Source organism: Rhinopithecus roxellana, chromosome 3, assembly GCF_007565055.1.
Source record: "Rhinopithecus roxellana isolate Shanxi Qingling chromosome 3, ASM756505v1, whole genome shotgun sequence".
Classification (NCBI taxonomy): domain Eukaryota; kingdom Metazoa; phylum Chordata; class Mammalia; order Primates; family Cercopithecidae; genus Rhinopithecus; species Rhinopithecus roxellana.
The window spans coordinates 32,015,114-32,038,030 of record NC_044551.1 but is presented as its reverse complement, the minus strand read 5'-3'; the positions used below and the strand labels follow the sequence as shown (position 1 = coordinate 32,038,030).

General features: G+C 43.1%; 1 non-coding gene and 1 pseudogene across 1 annotated transcript; both read left to right on the top strand.

Moving 5' to 3' along the window:
- The first annotated feature begins 12,341 nt into the window (after window positions 1–12,341).
- Window positions 12,342–13,481, top strand: LOC104662407 (annotated as a pseudogene).
- An 8,913-nt stretch (window positions 13,482–22,394) lies between these two features.
- On the top strand, window positions 22,395–22,584 carry LOC115896742. Its single transcript, XR_004056636.1, has one exon. It is a non-coding gene; the product is annotated as a U2 spliceosomal RNA (small nuclear RNA).
- Window positions 22,585–22,917: the final 333 nt, after the last annotated feature.

Sequence of the window (22,917 nt, the reverse complement as noted above, 5' to 3'; positions counted from 1 at the left end):
AGTTACTTAATCACTCTCAGCCACATGTGCCTCTTATTGACAGAACAGTTGTGATTTTGTAGTAAAGCAGGTAAAGCATTTACACAGCACCCACCACAGAAGTCCTGCATGATGGTGATAGTGCTGATGGTGATAGTGGTAGCAATACCGTCACCGTGAAAAACAATACTGTAGGTCTTGCTTTTCTTGCTTTAAAAAAAAACAGCATATGTTATTAAACGTTTAAAAGCATGTCATACCACAGGGAAACTGGACAATACCTTGACCCAGTGATGAAAATTACCACCATCAATGGACATTGTGTACCCACAGATGTGATTTCCTGAGACAGACACAATGTCCTGGCCCAGTAGCATTCTGACCAGGAAGACCTAACCTGAACATAGCCAAGAGAAAACTTAAGATAAACCCAAATCGAGGAACATTCTGTAAGATATATAGCCTTTATTCTTCCAAAATGTCAACGTCATCAAAGGCAAAGAAAGGCTAGAGAACAGTTCCAACGCAAAAAGACCAACAAGACATGACAACCAAATGTGATGCATGACCTTGGACTAGATCCTGGACTAGGGGTTAAAAAAATATTATAAGGGACATTATTGGGACAATTGACAATACTGGAATATGGACCATAGATGTAAGTATTGTTACCAATTAACTTTCCTCCATTTAGTTACTACGGCTGTGTAGGAAAATATCCTTGTTCTCAGGAAACGGATATTGAAGTATGAAGTAAAGGTGCCTTAGCCATGCAGCCTACTGTCAGATAGCCTAAAAATTAATGATTTTATATATATATATATGTATACAAGTATATACACATACAGATATATATATATACACACACACATATATAGAGAAAATCAGAGAGAGAGAATTATAAAGCATATGTGGCAAGAGGTTAAAAATTAGTCAATTTGGATAAAGGGCTTTTGGTATTTTCTTTTAAGATGGAGTCTCCCTCTGTCACCCAGGCTGGAGTGCAGTAGTGAGATCTCAGCTCACTACAACCTCCGCCTCCCAGATTCAAGCGATTCTCCTGCCTCAGCCTCCTGAGTAGCTAGGTATACAGGTGTCCACCACCACACCCCACTAATTTTTTGTATTTTTAGTAGAGACAGGTTTTCACCATGTTGGCCAGACTGGTCTCGAACTCCTGACCTCAGGTGAGCCACCTGCCTAGGCCTCCCAAACTGCTGGGATTATAGGCATGAGCCACCCTGCCCAGCTGGGTATTTTCTTTCTTTCTTTCTTTTTGAGACAGAGTTTTGCTGTTATTGCCCAGGCTACAGTGCAGGGGCGCAATCTCAGCTAACTGCAACCTCCGCCTTCCGGTTTCAAGCAATTCTCCTGTCTCAGCCTTCCAAGTCGCTGGGATTACAGGCACCTGCCACCACACCCAGCTAATTTTTTCGTATTTTTAGTAGAGACGGGGTTTCACCATGTTGGTCAGGCTGGTCTGGAACTGCTGACCTCGTGATCCACCCGCCTCAGCCTCTCAAAGTGCTGGGATTACAGACGTGAGCCACCACGCCTGGCCCAGCTGCGTATTTTCTAGACTAGTAATACTCCTGCCAGTTTGAAGTTATTTCAAAGTAAATAATTCCAAAAAATCTATACAGAGGAAAAAGTAGTGGAAGTAGAGATGAAACAAGATGAGTCATCAAATTATTATTGAATCTGAGTGATTGGCACGTGTGGTTGTAGTGAGTGCTAAAAACTAAACATTCACACTGTGGTTGCGTCATTGAAGCCATGCCTGCAACCTGACCCTTGATAGCAAGGCCACCACAAAGGAACCCAATCCGGTAGTCCCCTTGCTGGTCTTCTTCTGTCCAGGCCTCTAAGGTGCTGGAGACAGTAAAGTTGATTGTTTCACTCAAAACAGGGGTTCATCAAACTCTCCTGCCTACTTTTGTATGTAAAACGTGAATCATGAAGCACTGTATTGGTCTGTTCTCATACTGCTATGACGAAATATCTGCGACCGGGTAATTTATAAAGGAAAAAGGTTTAATTGACTCACAGTTCCACATTGCTGGGGAAGCGTCGGGAAACTTACAATCATGGCGGAGGGCAAAGGAGAAGCCGAAACCTTCCTCATAGGGCAACAAGACAGAGTGAATGCAAGCAGGGGAAATGCCAGACACTTATAAAACCATCAGATCTCGTGAGAACTCACTCGCTATCACGAGAACAGCATGGGGGAACCGCCCCCGTGATTCAATTACCTCCACCTGGTCCCAAACTTGACCATTCAAGATGAGATTTCGGTGGGGACACAAAGCCTAACCATGTCAAGCGCCGTAAATAAAATGATTGTTTTGTAAAATGTGGATGTGCTTATATGTGTGTTTGTGACATGTATGTGCACGTCTGTGTGTTTGCATAAGATCATGTGCGTGATTATTGTGTATGTATGCACTTGTGTATGTGAGCAAGAGTGCAGATCTGTACAAAAGACTATTTACCAAAGGGTTTGAAGTGCTTCTTTCTCAGCAAGGTGGGGTAGGATAGTGGTGAAGAGCACAGGTTTTAGAGTCGGATTGCCTGAGTTCAAATTCAAGCTCTTCCAACTCTTGGGTGGAGTCGGACTTTCATCTTACGAAATTTACTTAACCCTTTTGTGCCTCAACTTCCCCACCTGTAAAATGTGAATGATAGTAGAAACTACTTCTTTGGGCTATTAGTAAAGTATGAATGTGTTTAGAACCGTGTTTTGTGTTGTTTTCACTATTATTTTTAAAATGTAACATCGTGGATAATTTTAATGTCTTCTTTACCTCTTTCATTATTGTCTGAACTTTTTTTTAACAGTGACTTTAAAATCGAAAAACAAAAGAGCTTTTTAAAAAATTTTAGCAAACTAGAGAAAGATGAAGGAAGAAAGGAAGGGAAAGGGAAAGAAAAGATTTGTTCTCTTGGGCTAATTTCATTTCCTCTGCAGCTGAACTCTATGCCTTCATTGGATCATTTTAATTGCTACTATTTGAAGAAGACTTGAGGAGATATTTTTCCCAGAAAAGGGAAAAAAATTTTTTGCAAGCTTGAAATTATTTCAAAGTAAATAATTCCAAAATAAGTCTTCTTTATAATGCAAATAGTTTTTCCCTAATATTTGTCCTATAATTCAGGGATTGGAAATTTCCCTTTTTTTTTTTTTTTTCTTGAGATGAAGTCTCACTCTGTCCCCCAGGCTGGAGTGCAGTGTGGCATGATCTTGACTCACTGCAACCTCTACCTCCTGGCTTCAAGCAATTCTCCTCCCTCAGCCTCCTGAATAGCTGGGATTACAGGTGCACACCACCACAACGAACTGATTTTTGTATCTTTAGTAGGGACGGGGTTTTTCCATGTTGGCCAGGCTGGTCTTGAACTCCTGACCTCAAGTGATCTGCCCACCTTGGCATCCCGAAGTGCTGAGGTTACAGGCGTGAGCCACCATGCCTGGCCATGATTGGAAATTTCTTAAAAACAGGGTGATCACGACTGCACATCAAGACAATGGTAATATTTTTTCTTTTCCTATTTTTTAATTCTGATAATTTTTAAATACATAGACATTGAAAGAACAGTACAATGAATACCTCTGTAGCCACCACTTAATTTCAATAATGATTAACATTTTGCTGTATTTGTACTCTCTCTCTTTCTCAACACACATATACACATACATGAAATAAAGAGGCCTTAGCCATGCAGCCTACTCGCAGACAGTCCAAAAATTAACGATTTTATGTCTACATGCACATATATCTGTAAACACATACAGATATATATATACACACACATTGCACATGAGGGAGCGTGGCAAGATGTTAAAAAATAGTGAATTTAAATAAGTACTTGGGTATTCTCTAAACTAGCAATTTTTTTGCAAACTTGAAATTATTTCCAAGTAAATAATTCCAAAATAAGTCTATTGAAAGAGGAAGGTAGTGGGAGTAGAAATGAAACAAGATGGCTCATCAGATCATTATTTAATCTGAGTGATGGGTGCATGGGGTTGTAGTGAGTGCTAAAAGCTCTTAAACTTTCACACTGTGGTTGTGTCATTGATATACACATACAGATACACTTTTTTTTTTCCTGAACCAGCTAAGTTGCAGTAGATATCATCCAACTTTGCCCATAAACCCTTCAGCATGACTAGCTAAAGAATGAGCACATTCCCCTAAATGGCTACAACAGTATTAGAGAACGTAAGTTACCTTCTCACATCAGTAAACATTGCCATGCAACTATTTATTCATTCCACAAGTATTTACTGAGGACTTACTCAACTAGACAGTGAGCTAGACTGATGAGCAAAACAAATATGGTTCCTGCCTTTATGGAATTAGAGAGACCAACATTTAGAAACAGAAAAACAGATCACTATATAGTGACAAATGTGGTTTGTGCCATAGAGTGCCATGTATATCTACTTCAAACTTACTTTTGATTGCTACCACACTACTAATAGTGATGGCTAGCACTGATTGACATAGTAATTAGGAGATTTCCAGTTGCAAACGACAGAAACCCAACTGAAACTAGCTTAAAAGAAAAAGTTATTTATTGGCTCAGTCTAAGCCCAAACCGAAGCAGGAGCTTAAACGATGTCTCCCATCACATCTGCAGACCCCACCTTCCTCCTTAGTATTGATTTAAATTCTCAGGAAGCCTCCCTCTGTGTGGCCAAAGAGATGGAGACTGGCAGTCCAAGTATAAAAGGACGTTATAACTCCGAATCCCAGGTAAAAAGATGTTCTGTCTCCCAAGGTCCCTGTACCAATGCTTAGGGAAGACCTGACTTGCCCAGACTGAGTCGTGTGCCCTTTCTGAGCCAATCCCTAGGCCAAGAGGTGTTGGACGGTCAAAAGTCATTGGGCCATCCCATGGCAGTGTCTGAAATCCTGTCCCTCCAAAAGTCCTGAAAACCTGAGGCAGACCTGAGGAGCTGGAGGCCTTCATAATACAGCACATACTCCCAGCCATATGGGAGGAGGCAAGGACTGCCAGATTCCCACTTGGTCTATGTCTTAACAGGCCGGTTCCACCAGAGGTCAGGGCAGAGTACAAAGCTGGAATGGCCCAGGGGCTGGCTCTTCAACTCCAAATCAGCAGCTCTCACCAGCGGTCCCTAAAAACACCAGGGGCTGCGAGCGCCAGAAAGAAAACCTGGGCTGCAGCACCGAACTGCTGTCTGCTTCAGAACTGGCTCTCAAAAGGCACAGGTCTAAACAGGCAGGATGAGGAAAATGATTTTGAAAACACTGTGTTTTGTAGCCGCAAATCATACAAAGTGGGCCCCAGAATCGTACAAAGTGATATACAAAATATACCAATGCAGAAGCCCCCAGGAAAACGGGATTCTCATCTCTGCTTCCACCTGTCTCTCTACACGGACCTTCTACCACCCTTCTGCCTGCTCATTCAGACTCAACCACACCGATTGCCTTTCTGCTCCAGGAACATGTTCAGCTTATTCCCACCTCGGAACCTTTGCACTTGCAGTATCCCCTGCGTGGAAAATCCTCTTTCTACGCCTCTACCTGTTGGGCTCCTTTCTCCCAATGTTAGCACCCCACCTAAAGTAATGCCCCACCCACTAGGACTAACACATCACCCTGTTTATTTTCTTCAAATCATTTATCACCCTCTTAGATTTCCCACAACTCACAACAAAGCACAACAAACTCAGAGACGTGGTTTTGTGGTTTCCCCAGCCCCTAGAACTGTGCCTCCTCAGAGAGTTTAATAAGGGCTCAGTAAACATTTGTTGAGTGAACAAACAAATGAATAACCCCGGATTTTCCACATCTAAAATGCGATGACTAGATTATATGATGTTAATAATGGCTAATATGTACTGAATGTGTATTGCAGGTTGGGCACATTGTTGAGAGCTGTGGGTAGCACTGTAGATTACTCACTTTATATTATTTCAGCCATAACAAGACCTCAAATATTCTCAGGACCTCAAACATTTAAAGTGATGTTTCTGATGCCAAAATTCCTCTCTCGGCGATTTATTTCTTTAGCTTAATTTGGAACCTTTCAAAATACCTTTTATTGCAAGAACAGGAATCATCTCTCGTCCCAAGTTAAGTGAGTTGGAAGTTTATAACAATAGATGACACATTTCTCTCTGTTAAAGTATTTCAGCCAATAATTAAAGAAGGGATGATAGATTTATTGTTTTGCCTTTTTTGTTGTTGTTGTTGTTGGAGATGGAGTCTTGCTCTGTCACCCAGGCTGGAGTGCAGTGGCATGATCTCAGCTCACTGCAACATCTGCCTCCTGGAGTCAATCAATTCTCCTGTCTCAACCTCCCAAGTAGCTGGGACTACAGGCGCATGCCTCCGTGCTCAGCTAATTTTTGTATTTTTAGTAGAGATGGAGTTTCACCATGTTGCCCAGGCTGGTCTCAAACTCCTGAGCTCAGGCAATCTGCCCACCTCGGCCCTCATTCTACCAAAGTGCTAGGATTACAGGCACGAGCCACCGCACCCGGCCTTATTTTGCTATTTGTATTAGTCAGGGTTCTCCAGAGAAACAAAGCAAATAGGATATATAGAGATATATAGAAAGAGATTTATTATGAGGGATTAGCTCACATAATTATGGAGGCTGAGAAGTTCCATAAATTGCCATCTGCAAACTGGAGGCCCAGGAAAGCAATAATTTTAGTTCTAGTTCAAGCCTGAAGGCCTGGGAGCCAGAAAGCCAATGGTATAAGCTCCAGTCTGAGTGCCAAGGTCCAAAAACAGGAAGTGGGAGATCTGATAGTGAAAATCCCTGCCTGAGTCTGAAGACTTAAGAACAGGGAGCTCCAATGTCGCAGAGCAAGAGCACTGGATGTCCCAAATCAAGCAGATAGATTGAATTCACAATTCCCCTGCCTTTTTGTTCTATTCAGGCCCTCACCAGCTAGGATGTTGCCCACCCACGTGAGGGAGGGGGATCTTCTTTACTCAGTGCTACGGTCTGAATGTGACAACCCCTCCAAAATCCAGGTGTTGTCAAGGTAATAGTATTAAAAGATGGACCTTTAACAGGTGATTACACCACGAGGGCTGCTCTCTTGTGAAAGAGATGAAGGCCCTTATGAAAAAGGCTTTTTATGGCATTTGTCTAGGTCTGTAGCTTGCTCTTTAGCTTTTTTGCTTTGCAAGGACACAGCATTCCACCTGTCTAGAGGACGCAGCCTCACCAAACATCCTCAACTGCCAGAGCCTTGGTCTTGAACTTTCCAACCTCCAGAACTATGAGAAATAAATGTCTGTTCTTTATAAAATACCCAGTCTCAGGTATTTTGGTCAGGTGCGACAGCTCATGCCTGTAATCCCAGCACTTTGTGAGGCCAAGGTGGGAGGATTGCTTGAGCCCTGGAGTACAAGACCAGCCTGGGCAATGTAATGAGACTCCCATCTTTATTTAAAAAAAAAAAAAAAAAAAATAGTCCAGGCGTGATGGCTCACACCTGTAATCCCAGCACTTTGGGAGGCCAAGGCAGGCAATCCCTTGAGGTCAGGAGTTGAAGACTAGCCTGGCCAACATGGTGAAACCCCGTCTCCACTAAAAATGCAAAATTTAGTCCAGCGTTGTGGCACGCGCCTGTAATCCCAGCTACTTGGGAAGCTGAGGCAGGAGAATCACTTGAACCAGGGAGGCGAGGCATAGGCTGTGGTGAGGCGAGATCGCACCATTGCACTCCAGCTTGGGCAACAAGAGCAAAACTCTTTCTCAAAAACAAATAAATAATTAAATACAAAAATACAAATAAAAAATTACCCAGTCTCAGGTATTTTGTTGTAGCAGCACAAACAGACTAAGACCCTCAATCTACTAGTTCAAATGCTAATCTCTTCCAGAAATACTCACACAGACACATGCAGAAATAATATGTTACCAGCTTTTGGGGCATCCCTTAGCCCACTCAAGTTGGTACCTAAAATTAACCATCATGTTACTCATCGTGATTTAATAGATCTAGGAAATTAGAATGAAAGTCTGTGAATATCACAAAAAGAGAGCTCATCAGACATCATGTGGCTCCCAATAAAAAAGCAGAACACCACCTGTGAAGGAGTCTTACCAAAAAAAATTCACATCTAAATCTGATCAAACCTCAAGATTCAACTATCAATGTACAGAAAATACACAGAAACTGGCTAATCTATACCACGAATACAATCAGCAAGCTCAAAACAGGAGGATGCTGACAATAAATATATTATAAAGGAGATTTCTCAAAAATAAATTATAAAGGAGATTAGAGTGGAAACTGATAGATTTTAAAAGCCTTTTAAAGGCCATAATATCAATCAATCACAATATATGGACCTTATTTGGTTCCTGATTCAAATAGACAATCTGAAAAACAAAAAATTTCAAAATGGCCAGGTGCGGTGACTAACGCCTGTAATCCCAGCACTTTGGGAGGCCGAGGCGGGAGGATCACTTGAGGTCAACTTGTTGGTCAAGATGGCCAACACGGCGAAACGCCATCTCTACTAAAAAATACACACTTGTAGTCCCAGCTACTCAGGAGGCTTGAACCTGAGAGGTGGAGGTTGCAGTGAGCAGAGATCATACCACTACACTCCAGCCTGGGTGACAGAGTGAGACTCTATCTCAAAAATAAATAAATAAATAAATAAATAAATGAAAAAATTTTTAAATAAAATAAAAAATTTTTAATTGAAAATATATGGGACAATTAAAATTTTTAACACTGAAAATATGTTAACATTGAGGAATTATTGTTTTTAGAATGGTATTTTAGTTATTTTTTTATACAGAGTCCTTTTATTATAGATACACTAAAATATGAATAAAATTTAAAAACTAATAAAAAGATAAATTAAAAATCACTCCATATTTGAACATTTAAAAACATAATAAGCCAAAACATGTTATAGCTTTTCGAGCTAGAAATGAAAAAGCCACTGAAGCACTGTATGGGTTTTAATTTCTAATAAGGCAAATAGCAATATCTGTAACCAACATAAAGGAAAAACTGTTGCTATTCAGGGTTCTCAAAATTTTTTTAAGAGTAAGGCTTTCTTGAGACCAAAAAATGAGGAAACCACTGTGGATTATCATCAGCCATGAAAGGTTCCTTTCTTGCTATGACCTCATAAGAAGCCACTGTTAGAGAATTCCAGGCACTTGCGTAAGTCCCTGGTTGCGCTTAGGTTTCCAGGCTTTCCAGTTCAGGAGGCTGGTTTTCAATGACCTAAGGGATTTTGCGCAAAGTTAACTTGTTTTCTTTTTGGCATTGTAGGTTTTCTGTCTTTTTCGTGTGTTATTAACTTTCTCTCTCTCTCTTTTCATTCTTTTTCTATTTTATTCATTTGTATTCTTTCTCTTTTTTTAGTTTTCTCATTTTCCCCTTTTTCTTGGTCTTCTTTACTTTCATTTTTCTCATTGTTTTTCCTTATCCTTTTTTCTTTTTCTCACTTTTTTCTTTCTTTTTTAAATTTTTATAAATAGAGATGAGGTCTCACTATGTTGCCCACGCTGGTCTCAAACTCCTGAGCTCAAGTAATCCTCCCACCTCAGCCTCCCAAAGTGCTGGGATTACAGGTATGAGCCACTGCACCCAGACTGGGTTTTTTTCTCTCATTCTTTTTTTATTCATTTCTTTTCCTTTTTTTTTTTTTTTTTTTTTTTGAGGCAGAGTCTCACTCTGTTGCCCAGGCTGGAGTGCAGTGGTGCGATCTCGGCTCACTGCAACCTCTGCCTCCCGGGTTCACGCCATTCTCCTGCCTCAGCCTCCCCAGTAGCTGGGACTACAGGTGCCCACCACCACGCCTGGCTAATTTTTTTTGTATTTTTAGTAGAGACGGGGTTTCGCTGTGTTAGCCATGGTGGTCTCCATCTCCTGATGTCGTGATCCACCCACCTCAGCCTCTGAAAGTGCTGGGATTACAGACGTGAGCCACCGTGCCCAGCCCTTCTTTACTTCATTAAAAAAAAAAAAAATTTGTTAGTGTCTGATTTTTATTTTTACTTTAGCATTGTGTGTTGATCCCATTATAAAGATCAGTTGGTCAGGTGGTCTTTGGGAGTGATTTTTCTTTTGAGGTGATCTAGACCAAGCTTCTCTCTAGCTTTTCTCAGTTTTAAGCTGACTTTGGGGCACTCTGCCTTCAAGCCCAGCAGTAAGTCCAACGTACAGCAGGGCCTTTTGTCCATCTCGGCTGAGAACACCCATGTCAGCAAACACCAGCTCCTCAACACCATCATCAAGGGTAACTTTGCCTATCAAAGTTGGCCTGGCACATCCTTACTGGGAAATATGTAGCCGTGAGGATGATTGACCAGACTCAACAGAATTCCTCTAGCTTCCAGAGACGATCCTGCGAAGTAAAAAGCATGACGGCTTAGAATCATCCCATCACGGTGAAATTATCTGAAGGGATGAAGCTGAGAATAAGATTCCTTGTCACAGACTACACCACTGGAGAAGAGTCCTCCTGCCTCATGGAAGTATGAAAGAAAAAGAGTGAAATCGTGACCCAAAGAGTTCAAGAAACCAGTGACTAACAGAAATTCTTGAGTTTTCAGCATGGCAGATAAGAAATAACTTGCTGAATTGCTGAAATTCCTTCTGCTTACGAGATTTAAAAATTGACTGAAATTGGTTGGAACCGATATGACCAAATGGAATCTGTGGAAAACAAGGTTTCTTACCTCACAGTCTGGATCTCCACCAGATATTTCACACTAACTCCTCCCAAATTTGCACATGCGACCCATGAGGAAGCATGAAGAGATGGCTGCATATGCTGGAGGACTTCCCAGACCTCCCCTTTCCTTCCACCAACCACCTGCTAATCTCAGAATTCACTCCCAAACCTTTTCTAATAATATTGCCTTAAAGCCAGCACAGGGAGACAGATTTGAGCTGGACTCCTGTCTCCTTATTGGTCAACCTGCAACAAAAAGCTTTGCTTTTCCCCAAAACCTGGAGTCATTGTATTGGCTTGCAGCACATTGGGCAGTGAGCCCCTTTTGCTTGGTAACAAGACGACCAAGTCAAATTCCACCAGATAGTATCTGCTGTGCATTACTGTCACCAGAAGCTTGTTGTTATAGAGACTCAAAAGCAGATGGTTGGGCATGGTGACTGACACCTGTAATCCCAGCACTTTGGGAGGCTGAGACAGGCAGTCCACCTAAGGTCAGGAGATGCACAAGAAGGAGAAGAGACCAGCCTAGCCAACATGGTGAAACCCTGTCTCTACTAAAAATGCAAAAATTAGCCAGGCATGGTGGCATGCACCTGTAATACCAGCTACTCGGGAGGCTGAGGCAGGAGAATTGCTTCAACCCAGGAGGTGGAGTTTGCAGTGAGCCAAGATCATGCCACTGCACTCCAGCCTGGGTGACAAGAGCAAGACTCTGTCTCAAACAAATATACAGGCCAGGCGCGGTGGCTCATGCCTTTAATCCCAGCACTTTGGGAGGCCAAGACGGGTGGATCACCTGAGGTAGGGAGTTGGAGACCAGCCTGACCAACATGGAGAAATCTCATCTCTACTAAAAATACAAAATTAGCTGGGCATGGTGGCAGATGCCTGTAATCCCAGCTACTCAGGAGACTGAGGCAGGAGAATCACTTGAACCTGGAAGGCGGAGGTTGTAGTGAGCCGAGATTGCACCATTGCACTCCAGCCTGGGCAACAAGAGTGAAACTCCGTCTCAAAAAAAAAAATATATATATATATGTATACACACACACGTATACATATACACATAAATATGTGGCAGAAAACCTGCCCTTGGATGCTGGCATGAACATCAAGATTGCAGACTTCGGCATCGGCAACAAATTCACCGTTGTCAACAAGGTGGTTGTCTTCCTTCCAGTTATCCCTTTTGCTGCCCTGGAACTCTTCGTGGTCAAAAGTATGACGGACTCACCACGGATTTCAGGAGTCAGTTTCTATACACTGGTCAATGGATCCCTGCCTTTGATGGACAGAACTTCAAGGAGCTGTAGGATGAAGTACAGAGTGGAATGTATCACATTCACTTCTACTTGTTCATGGAAGGTGAAAACCTCCTTAAGAAATTACTCATTCTCAATTCCAGCAAGAGAGACTCTTTGGAACAAATAATGAATGCTCCATGGATGAATGTATTCCATATCCCTCAAAAAGATGAACTAAACCCTATGCGGAGCCATTTTATGACTACAAGGACCTTCCCCCTCACGTGGCAACAGACAGAGTTGATGGTGTCCGTAGGTTCCACACATGAAGAGATTTAAGACTTGCCTTGGGATACTCCAGCGCTACTGCCGCCGCCACCCGAGCCAGAGTGGGCTGGGCCGCCAAGGCAAGATGGTGGACTACAGCATGTGGGACCACATAGAGGTGTCTAATGATGAAGACGAGACGCACCCCGACATCGACACGGCCAGCCTCTTCCACTGGCGGCACCAGGCCCGGGGGCAGCGCATGGAGCAGTTCCAGAAGGAGAAGGAGGAACTGGACAGGGGCTGCCACAAGTGCAAGCGCAAGGTGGCCGAGTGCCAGAGGAAGCTGAAGGAGCTGGAGGTAGCCGAGAGTGGCAGGGCAGAGCTGGGGCTGCTGCAGGCCAAGGCACAGCAGCTGCGCAAGGAGGATCGGGGCTGGGAGCAGAAGCTGGAGGAGATGCACAAGAAGGAGAAGAACATGCCCTGGAACGTGGACACGCTCAGAAAAGACGGTTTCAACAAGAGAATGGTCAACACCAAGCCCAAGAAGGTGGACGAGGACTCAGAGGAGGTGAGGGAGCAGAAACACAAGACCTTCGTGGAAACGTACGAGAAACAGACCAAGCACTTCGGCAGGCTCGTCACTGGGATGACAGCCAAGAGTACCTGTCAGACAACGTCCACCTGGTGTGCGAGGAGACAGCCAATTACTTGGTCATCGGATGCATTGATCTAGAGGTGGAGGAGAAATGTGCACTCATGGAGCAGGTGGTCCCCCAGACAATCGTCATGCAGTTTATCCTGGAGCTGGCCAAGAGCCTGAAGGTGGACCCCCGGGCCTGCTTCCGGCAGTTCTTCACTAAGATTAAGACAGCCGATTGCCAGTACATGGAGGGCTTCGACGACGAACTGGAAGCCTTCAAGGAGCATGTGCAGGTCTGTGCCAAACTGCACATCGAGAAGGCCATGAAGGAGTACGAGGAGGAGGAGCGCGAGAAGCGGCTCGGCCCTGGCGGCCTGGACCCCATCGAGGGCTACGAGTCCCTCCCCTCCCCGAGGAACTCCAGAAGTGCTTCCATGTGAAAGACGTGCAGATGCTGCAAGACGCCATCAGCAAGGTGGACCCCACAGACGCGAAGTACCATATGCAGCGCTGCTTTGACTCCGCCTCTGAGTTCCCAACTCTAAGGCCAGCGAGGCCAAGGTGGGAATGGAGGCAGGTCCTGGGGAACCGCTGCTGGAAACTGTTCCCAAGACAGGTGATGAGAAGGATGTCCGCGTGTGACCCGCCCCAGCCGCCATCGCCACCTGCTTGCAGGCCCCTACGTGCCCCTTTTCAAAAAACAGATAGACACCATCTCGCCCACTCCTGGCTTCCTCCACTAGCCTTGGCCCAGCCGGGGGGCCCGCCGAGCCCTCCCTGGCCTCTCCACTGCCCCCACTCTCCAGCGCCCACTCAAGTCTCTGCTTTGAATCAAGGGGCTTCACTGCCTGCAGCCCCTCATCAGCATTATGCCAAAGGCCCCGGGGGTCCGGGGAGGGGCAGAGGTCGCCAGGCTGGTCCACCAGGTAGTAGGGGAGGGTCCCCAACCAAGAGACTGGCTCTGGTCACTGGGCTCTGTTTTCACTGTCGTCTGCTTTCTGTGTCTTCTATTTGGCAAACAGCGATTATGGTCCAATAAAGGATTTCAGATGCTCGAGGAAAAAAAAAAAGAAAAAAAGACTTGCAATGGGCCAGAGGTACAACAAGGCGATGCCTTTCGATCTGCTCTTGGGCTACAAGAGGTCCAAGCTGGAGGTCTGCACCATCCCTTTGCATCCCCAGCCTTTGGCAGATCAGACCAACAGCAGCACACTTTCCCATGCCACAGGGTGCAGCACAGAGTCTCTGCCAGCTCCAAGCTTGAGTTTCACGGAGCCTACCACTCCCACCTTTAATTGCTGTATTAGTGTGCAAGCGCTGCCATAATACCACAAACTGGAAGCTTAAACAGCAATTATTTTCTCATAGTTCTAGAGGCTGGAAGTCCAAGATCAAGGTGTCAACAGGGTTAGGTTCTTCTGAGGCCACCCTTCTTGTCTTGCAGAGTTTTCTCACTGTGTCCTCACATGGTCTTTTCTCTGTGCCCATGCATCCCTGGTGTCTCTTCCTCTTTTTATAAGGAAGCCAGTCCTGTTTGATTGGGACCCCATCCTTATGCCCTTATTTAAACTTTAAAGCCCTGGCTGGACGCAGTGCCTCACGCCTGTAATCCCAGCCCTTTGGGAGGCTGAGGCAGGTGGATCACCTGAGGCCAGGAGTTCAAGACTAGCTTGGCCAACATGGTGAAACCCCGTCTCTACTGAAAATACAGAAATTAGCTGGGGGTGGTGGCTATAATTCCAACTACTAGGGGGGCTAAGTCAGGAGGATCACTTGAACCTGGGAGGCAGAGAAAGCCGAGATCATGCCACTGCACTCCAGCCTGGGCAACAGAGCGAAACTCTGTCTCAAAAAAACTTTAAAGGCCTTAATTTTAAAACACCTCTTCAAAGGCCTTATCTCCAAATACAATCACACTGGGGATTAGGGCTTTGACATATGAATGTTGGGGACATGGGGGTCACAATTCAGTCCTTAAAAATTGCTGCACTAAGAACATTCAGAGGAGCAAGGTGGATCCTCAAGAGGTTCTGGAGATAGGGCAGAAGCCAGGGGCACAGCCAATGTGCCTGCCAGTCCCCCATGCAGCCAGCCCTCGCCACAAACAGCAAGTTCTCCTTCAAGTTTATACAGGGGCATCTTTGTTTCAGGTTTGCCAAAAGGAACCTAAAAAACTGAGTGGAGATGTTCAAACTTGAAGAGGCAGAGCCACACTTGCTATGCTTTATATATAGTATGAAGATCTCAGGCTCCATGGAGCCCAATGAGATGATGTGGGAATTTGGCAAGGTGCTCAACACAAACAGCTGCCAGGGCAAGCTGAATAAGAAATGGTGCTGCTGTGCGTGCATGGTGTGCCAGACCAGGAGGGCTTTGTGCAGCGGAAGGTGGAGGTGTGCAAACTCCCACCGCAGTCTCTCAGAGTTCAGTGGAAACGCATGGCTGGCACCTCCCTGGCCTTCAAAAGTATTTTCTCCAAACTCATGACAAAGATCCTCTCTACAAAACTCTACTCAGGCCCCCCTGAACTCTTTTTCACCTAGGCCTGACTTTTGGACTCCCATGTCCATCTCTACATTGTCCAGTTTTAGCAAGAAACCTGCTAAGTTGGTTTAGACAGAAATCCTCCATCCTGCATGTCTAATCACCCCGATATCTTTTTTTTTTTTTTTTTTTTTTTTTTTTGAGAGAGAGAGTCTCAATCTGTCACCCAGGCTGGAGTGCAGTGGCATGATCTTGGCTCACTACAAGCTCTGCCTCCTGGGTTTACACCATTCTCCTGCCTCAGCCTCCCTAGCAACTGAGACTACAGGTGCCCGCCACCGTGCCTGGCTAATTTTTTTTATTTTTAGTAAAGATGGGGTTTTGCCATTTTAGCTAGGATGGTGTTGATCTCCTGACCTCATGATATGCCCGCCTCGGCCTCCCGAAGTGCTGGGATTGCAGGCATGAGCCACCGCACCCGGCCTAATCACCCCTGATATCTAACCTGTTTTCTCATCCTCCACCATCCCCTAGGTGATATCTGATCACCTGGTCTGTCTGCAGCAAGAAGCCTGGTTAGGTCAGTACAGTCAAAATCTCCCTTATCACTGATGTTTTCTCTTAGTAATTTTCCATCCACTGACTGCCTGCCGTCCCCGTTCCTTGGCTATAAATTCCCACTTGCCCCTGCTGTATTTGGAATTCAACCTAATTCTATCCTGAAGGCTCTTTTTCCCTATTGCAATAATACTGAACAAAATCTGTTTTTACCACTTAAACTACTGCCAAGTTCTGATTTTCTTTAACAACGAAGGAGATTAAGGTTTAAAAAGCTGTCAGGAGCCACCTAGAAGACAAGAGGAAGAGCGAACTGGCCACCAGGCACTCAGCTCCACTCCAAGCTGCAGAGATTAAACTGGACTGTTTCTGGGGCACTTCTCCTGTCCCATGCCCTGCATCTTTTTTTCTTCCATATTTGTAGGTGAGGGAAGATGGTTCTGTAAAATAAAGATTAAAATAAAAAAAGAAAACTCTTCTCTTCCCTCCTTCATGTTTCCTTTCCCTGTTCCTTCTGCTTCCTCTCCCCTTCATGGGCTTCTGACCTATGTTACAAGACTGATTACATACAGGGAGAATTGGGCAAATAATGGAATACATCTAAGATAATGGGAACCAGGTTTCTCACTGGAGGGAGTTACAAATATGGAAAAGAGGAGGACAAAAATAAATCTGATGTTGAATTGGAATTGGAGATATTGGTGTGGACTCGTGGTTTTTAATATAAAGAGAAATAAATATATATGTGTGTATGTGTCCATTCTATCCACTAAGATGGCCTAGGAGCATGACATACCAGTACCAGTGAGTACTCCTAGTGCCCAGGTCTTGGTTCCTACATACCATTCCCCACTAAAGAAAATCAAAGCTCTTTGGAGAAATGGCGGACTGCAGGGCTAGGTAGGGAAATATAAGATAAACTTGAAACATATTTTGTTCCAGAAAGAAAGGAAGGGCTCAAAGAATGATGAGAACATACCACGAAGACACAGAAGTATCTATAATTAATCTAGAGCAAACATTATTCTAAATGGGGAAATGCTAAAATCTTTCCTTTTAAAATCAGGAATGGGACAAGATCCCACTAATACCACTACTATTCACATTGTGAAGGTCTGAGCCAATATAGGTATAAGAAAGAAATTGAAGTTTTAGGAATTGGAAGAAAAAATAAATCCATACTAAATTGTATATTAAATTATTGTTTAAAAAGAAAACTCAATAGAATAGACAAACTATGAGAATTAAAGTTTAGCAATAAGCCTGGTTATAGGATTCTTTCACATTTAAAATGTTTTTATTGAGGTAAAATAAACATATATAATTTACCATTTTTACCATCTTTAAGTGTGCAGTTCAGTGGTAATAAATTCATTTATATTATTTTTTCCCTTTCATCCCTCCCAACTCCACCTCCCCTTCTCAGCCTCTAGGAATCACCAATCTACTCTCTATCTTCATGGGATCCACTTTTTTAGCTCCTGCATATGAATCTCTCCGTGCTTGACTTATTTCACTCAATATAATGCCCTTCAGTTTCATCCATGTTGCTGCAAATAACAAGACTTAATTCTTTTTATGGCTGAATAATATTCCATTGTGTACATATACCACATTCTCTTTATCCATTTATTCACTGGTGGCCACTTTGGTGGATTCCACAGTTTGGCTATTGTCAATAGTACTGCAATAAACATGGGAGTGCAAATATCTCCTTGTTATACTGATTTCCTTCCTTTTGGATATATATCCAGTAGTGGAATTGCTGGATCACATGGAAGTTCTACTTTTCATTTTTTGAGGAGCCTCCATTCTATTGTAGAATCAATATTTTTATGTTGTATTTCCATATACCAGAAACAAACAATTATAAAATATAATTTTTTAAAAATCTGTTTACAATAGTTAAGAAAATACTTTTTTTCTACATAGAAAAAAGAACTAAAGATATGTCAGAACTACAGAGGAAAGTATAAAACTTTATTATGATATTAAAATCTGAATAGAAGGAGAAATATACCATGTCCATGGGTAGAAAGACAAAATTGTAGAGATATGCATTCTCTCCTAATTCATCTATAGATTCAACACAATACTTCAACAGGGTTTTACATGGAAGCTGATAAAATGATTCCAAAATATACATGGAAGAGGAAAGCACAAAGAATAATTAGGATCCTCCAAAGAAGAGCAGGGCAGAGGATTTGCCACACAAGCTATCAGGAATTATACTAAACCTACACTAATTATGACTTTATTAACTATTATAAACCTATTGTAATTAGCAATTCAGTATTATAAGCCTATAGTAATTACCTATAGTAATACTTTATAATTATTATAAACCTATAGAAATATAATTATATTGGTGCAAGGTCAGATAAATTGACAAATGGGATGAATGGAGTGGAATGGAAGGGAATGAAATGGAATGGAGAGCTTCAAAACAAACCCGCACATTTCATAATGTTGATGCACAACAGAGGTGGCATGTCACATCACTGGGGAAAGGAATAACTTCAAGAAATGAAGCACGTTTTAAAAATGTAATCCATTTGGAAAAGGAGAAATTAGATTCCTGCCTCACACTATATCCAAAAATCAACTTCAGATGTAATAAGGACATAAATGTCAAAACAAGACTTTTAAATTAAAAATATAAGGAAAGTTTTGGCTGGGCACAGCAGCTCACAACTGTAATCCTAGCAATTTGGGAGGCCAGGGTGGGTGGATCGCTTGAACTCAGACTCCGTCTCAAAAAAAAAAGAACTCCTATACAACAATTACAAAAACACAAACAATTCTCTGTAGGGATAACCACACTTTTTCTTAAAGGGACAGATAGCAAATATTTTTGTATTTGAGGTCCATACAACCTCTCTTGCAACTACTCAATCACTGTTCAAAAGTAGTGAAAGAAATTACATAACAGATCAACCACGTTTCAATGAAACTTTATTTACAAAAACACAGAGTCAGTCCAATGGCCTTAGCTTCCAAACCCTTCTAGTAGACTAAGAATTTGAGTTGAAAATTTTTTAAATTAGAATTTAAATCAATTTGCTTTGTTATATAATAAAATACTACAAAACCCAGTGGCTTAAAGCAACAAACATATTATGTCTATTATGTCCCTCTCTCTCTCTCTCTCTCTCTCTTTTTTTTTTTTTTTTTTTTTTTGATGGAGTTTCGCTCTTGTCATCCAGGCTAGAGTAGTGCAGTGTCAGGATCTCAACTCACGGCAACCTCTGCCTCCCAGGCTCAAGAGATTCTCCTGCCTCAGCCTCCCAAGTAGCTGGGATTACAAGCATGCACCACCATACCTGGCTAATTTTTGTATTTTTAGTAGAGACGGGGTTTCACCATGTTGGCCAGGCTGGTCTGGAACTCCTGACCTACAGTGATCCTCCCACCTGAGCCCCTCAAAGCACTGGGATTACAGTCGTGAGACACCGTGCCTGGCCAAAGTCTCTTGATTCTATGGGTCTGCTGGGCAGTTTTTCTGGTCTGGGTCAGCTTGGCAAATCTGTGCCGTCAGCTGGAAGCTTGACTAGGACTGGAAAGTTTAGGGTGGCTTCACTCCCATTAATGTTCCTTTGACCAAAGCAGGTCATATGTCCAAGCCCAGATTCAAGATTCAAGAAGTAGATAAACTAAACTTCATCGTTTGTTTGTTTTTTGTTTGTTTGTTTTGTTTTTGGAAACAGAGCCTTGCTCTGTTTCCCAGGCTGGAGTGCAGTGGTGCAATCTCAGCTCACTGCAACCTCCGCCTCCCAAGTTCAAACGATTCTCATACCTCAGCCTCCCGAGTAGCTGGTACTACAGGCATGCAGCACTACATCCGCTTAATTTCTCTATTTTTAGTGGAGTTTCACCACATTGGCCAAGCTGGTCTGGAACTCCTGGCCTCAAGTGGTCTGCCTGCCATAGCCTCTCACAGTGCTGGGATTACAGTTGTGGGCCACCTTCATCTCTTGATCCTCCCACCTCAGCCTCCCAAAGCACTTGATAGAAGGAAGAGCAAAGTCAGGAGGCAAAGGGGAGTGTAATCCAAGATGGGAGGCGTTTATAGCCATTTTACAATTGAATTGTAAACCTTTAAGCAACCATGATATGAATTCACAGTCTAGGCAATAATCAGTGGCTGTACATGTATAACTGAAAATCACTAACTTATGCTAGCCTCTGCGGCTTGGCTCCTAAAGGAAAACTTTCCATCAATAACAAGTTTATAGGCCAGAGGCGGTGGCTTATGCCTGTAATGCCAACACTTTGGGAGATGGAGGCAAGCAGACTGCTTGAGCTCAGGAGTTCAAGACCAGTCTGGGCAACATAGTGAGACCTTGTCTCTACTAAAAATAAAAAAATTAAAAAAAAACAGTTCTTAGAACAGTCCCCTATTTTATTTTTCACAGAACTCTCTTGTCCAAATGCATCAACTAAGACACTTCTGTAAGCATAGTATTTATATTAATGACTCCCAAGAGAATAAGCATTCCTTGTCCCCTAGTCCTACCCAGAGAGATTTTTCTAGAATTGGGGTAGGGGAGGGGAAAGTAAGGAATATCATTTGAGAATACTTATTCAGATAAACGACAAAATTTTATAGTTAGTCAATGAAAAACATATATAACTATGTCTTTAATACAAATTATAGAAAGTATGACATTTATAAAATGGAGACAAGGTTTTTAAAAATTGAGAGACCAGTGCAGTGGTGCATGCCTGTCACCCCAACACTTTGGGAGGCTGAGGCAGGAGGATTGCTTGAGCCCATGAGCTCAAGGCCGTAGTGAGCTAGGGTCATGCCACTGTCCTGCAGCCTGGGTGACAGAGCAAGACCTTGTCTCTTTAAAAAAAAATATATATATATATATATATATATATATATATATATACACACACACACACACACACACACATACATACATAGAGGGAGGGAAAGAGAAACACCAACCAGATAGTGGAGAGTTTCCTGTTTTCAGGTATACCCTGAGTTTGGTAGAAGTCATTTCTCTCCAAAAGAGACCCTGTAGGCCACAGTCACAGAGCAAGCATCCCTGAGAAAGCCACAGAAATACTATTATCCTGGCTGAATCCATTCCCTGACTGGCTGGCACTTGGCAACCTGACAAGTGTTTTACATTCAAAAGGTCAAGCTCTGAGTGAATCTGCCCAGAGACTCTAGTGAAGAGTGCCTTGCCACTCACGCCTGGATGCCCAGGCCTGGCGCCAGTCCCCTGTCCCTGCCATTCTGACAGCTGTGGAATAAGGACCCAGGTTCCCAGCTTGGGCTCTCAGCACATGCAGGGCAGCCCTTTTGTTGAAGGTCAAAGTCTAATTCTCACTCCAGGGAGCCTGCTCTCTGGCTCTCTTTCTTCTGGCATGTCCATCTTAATAATTGCTTATATTTTTCTGCTACTTTATAGTCTTCAAGACATTTCCCCCTTCACAATCTCATTTGATCCTCTCAAACAGAAGGAGGGTGTCAGAACAATCACGAGTCTTCGTTTTGTAAAAAGAAAGACTAGGCAATTGAGTTCTGGGAGAAAAGTGTAGGGACAGAAAGATGTGACATTTTTCCTCCCCCATCATAAGGGTCACGACTGACACTCCTATAACAAAGACAGGTTAACAGGAGAAAAGCATAACAAATTTATTTAATCAAAGTTTTATGTGACACAGGAGCCTTTAGAATGAACACCCAAAGATATAGGGAAAGTTGTCTGGTTTGTTTTTGTTTTTGTTTTTTTTGAGATGGAGTTTCACTCTTGTTGCCCAGGCTGGAGTGCAGTGGCACAACCTCAGCCCATTGCAACTTCCATCTCCCACGTTCAAGAATTCTCCTGCCTCAGCCTCCCAAGTAGCTGGAATTACAGGGGCCCACCACCACGCCTGGCTAATTTTTGTATTTTTAGTAGAGACGAGGTTTCCCCATGTTGGCCAAGCTGGTCTCAAACTCTTGACCTCAGGTGATCCGCCCACCTTGGCCTCCCAAAGTGCTCGAATTACAGATGTGAGCCACCATACCCAGCCAGCTGTCCATTTTTATGCTTAGACTGGATGAAAAATGGATAGCCATGTAGAAATATGATTGAACTAAAAGAGTATGACCCAATGCTAATAGACTGCATGGGGAAACCCAACAAGGCCTATGCAGATTCTTCTTGCCCTCTGTGTTGTAGCATTTCTTCCTCCTAGGTATGGATGAGGCAGGACCCCTCTGGAATGACAGTCTTCTGACCTAATATTGCACAAGGATAAGCCAGAGAATTTCTTTATGGCCAGCTCCTAGCCAGAATGGTAAAGAAAGTTTACAGTAATTATTCTAGTTTTTATGGCTGGCTTTGGAAAGGAGAAGTTCTAGTTTCTATGACCCACCCTGGGGAAGAGGAATTCTGGTTTCTATGACTTGCTTCAAGACAGAATGAAGGGTAAGAGACAGCAAGGCAGGAAATCTAAGAGACCTTGGTTCTGAGGTTGCTTCTGAGGCCTTCTGACATCCTTTAATTTATTGCTTCTCGACCTTTTGGCTAAGATCAAGTGTAGTAGCTGCTCTTATCCGTTTAATATTTGATATGTCCTCTATCCAAGGGCAATATACTAAATGGATTTTTGGAGCAGGGAGATAGAATAGGAGCTTGCTCCATCCACTCCGCACATTGATTGGTATTGCAGTACCTCCAGGAATGATGCACCCCTCCAGGATATTTTTACTTTCAATCCTTTAATTTTAAAGTGCTCAGCATGCCAAAGTGCCATACTTTGAAGTACCACTTTCTGAGCCCCAGCAGAAGTATAACATAGTGGTTAAAAACAAAGGCTCCAGAGTTAGCCTTCTGTCCATTACTCACCAGGTAATCTTGGCACACTAACCTCTCTGACTTAGGTTTCCTATGTAGAAACTAGACATGATGATTTCCCTATATCCTAAGTCTTTTTGCAAGAACAAAGTATAAAAATATAAGTAAAATGTCTACCATATAACAATAGCACAATAAATCACCAGTGTTGTTTTTATTATTTGTATTGCTTT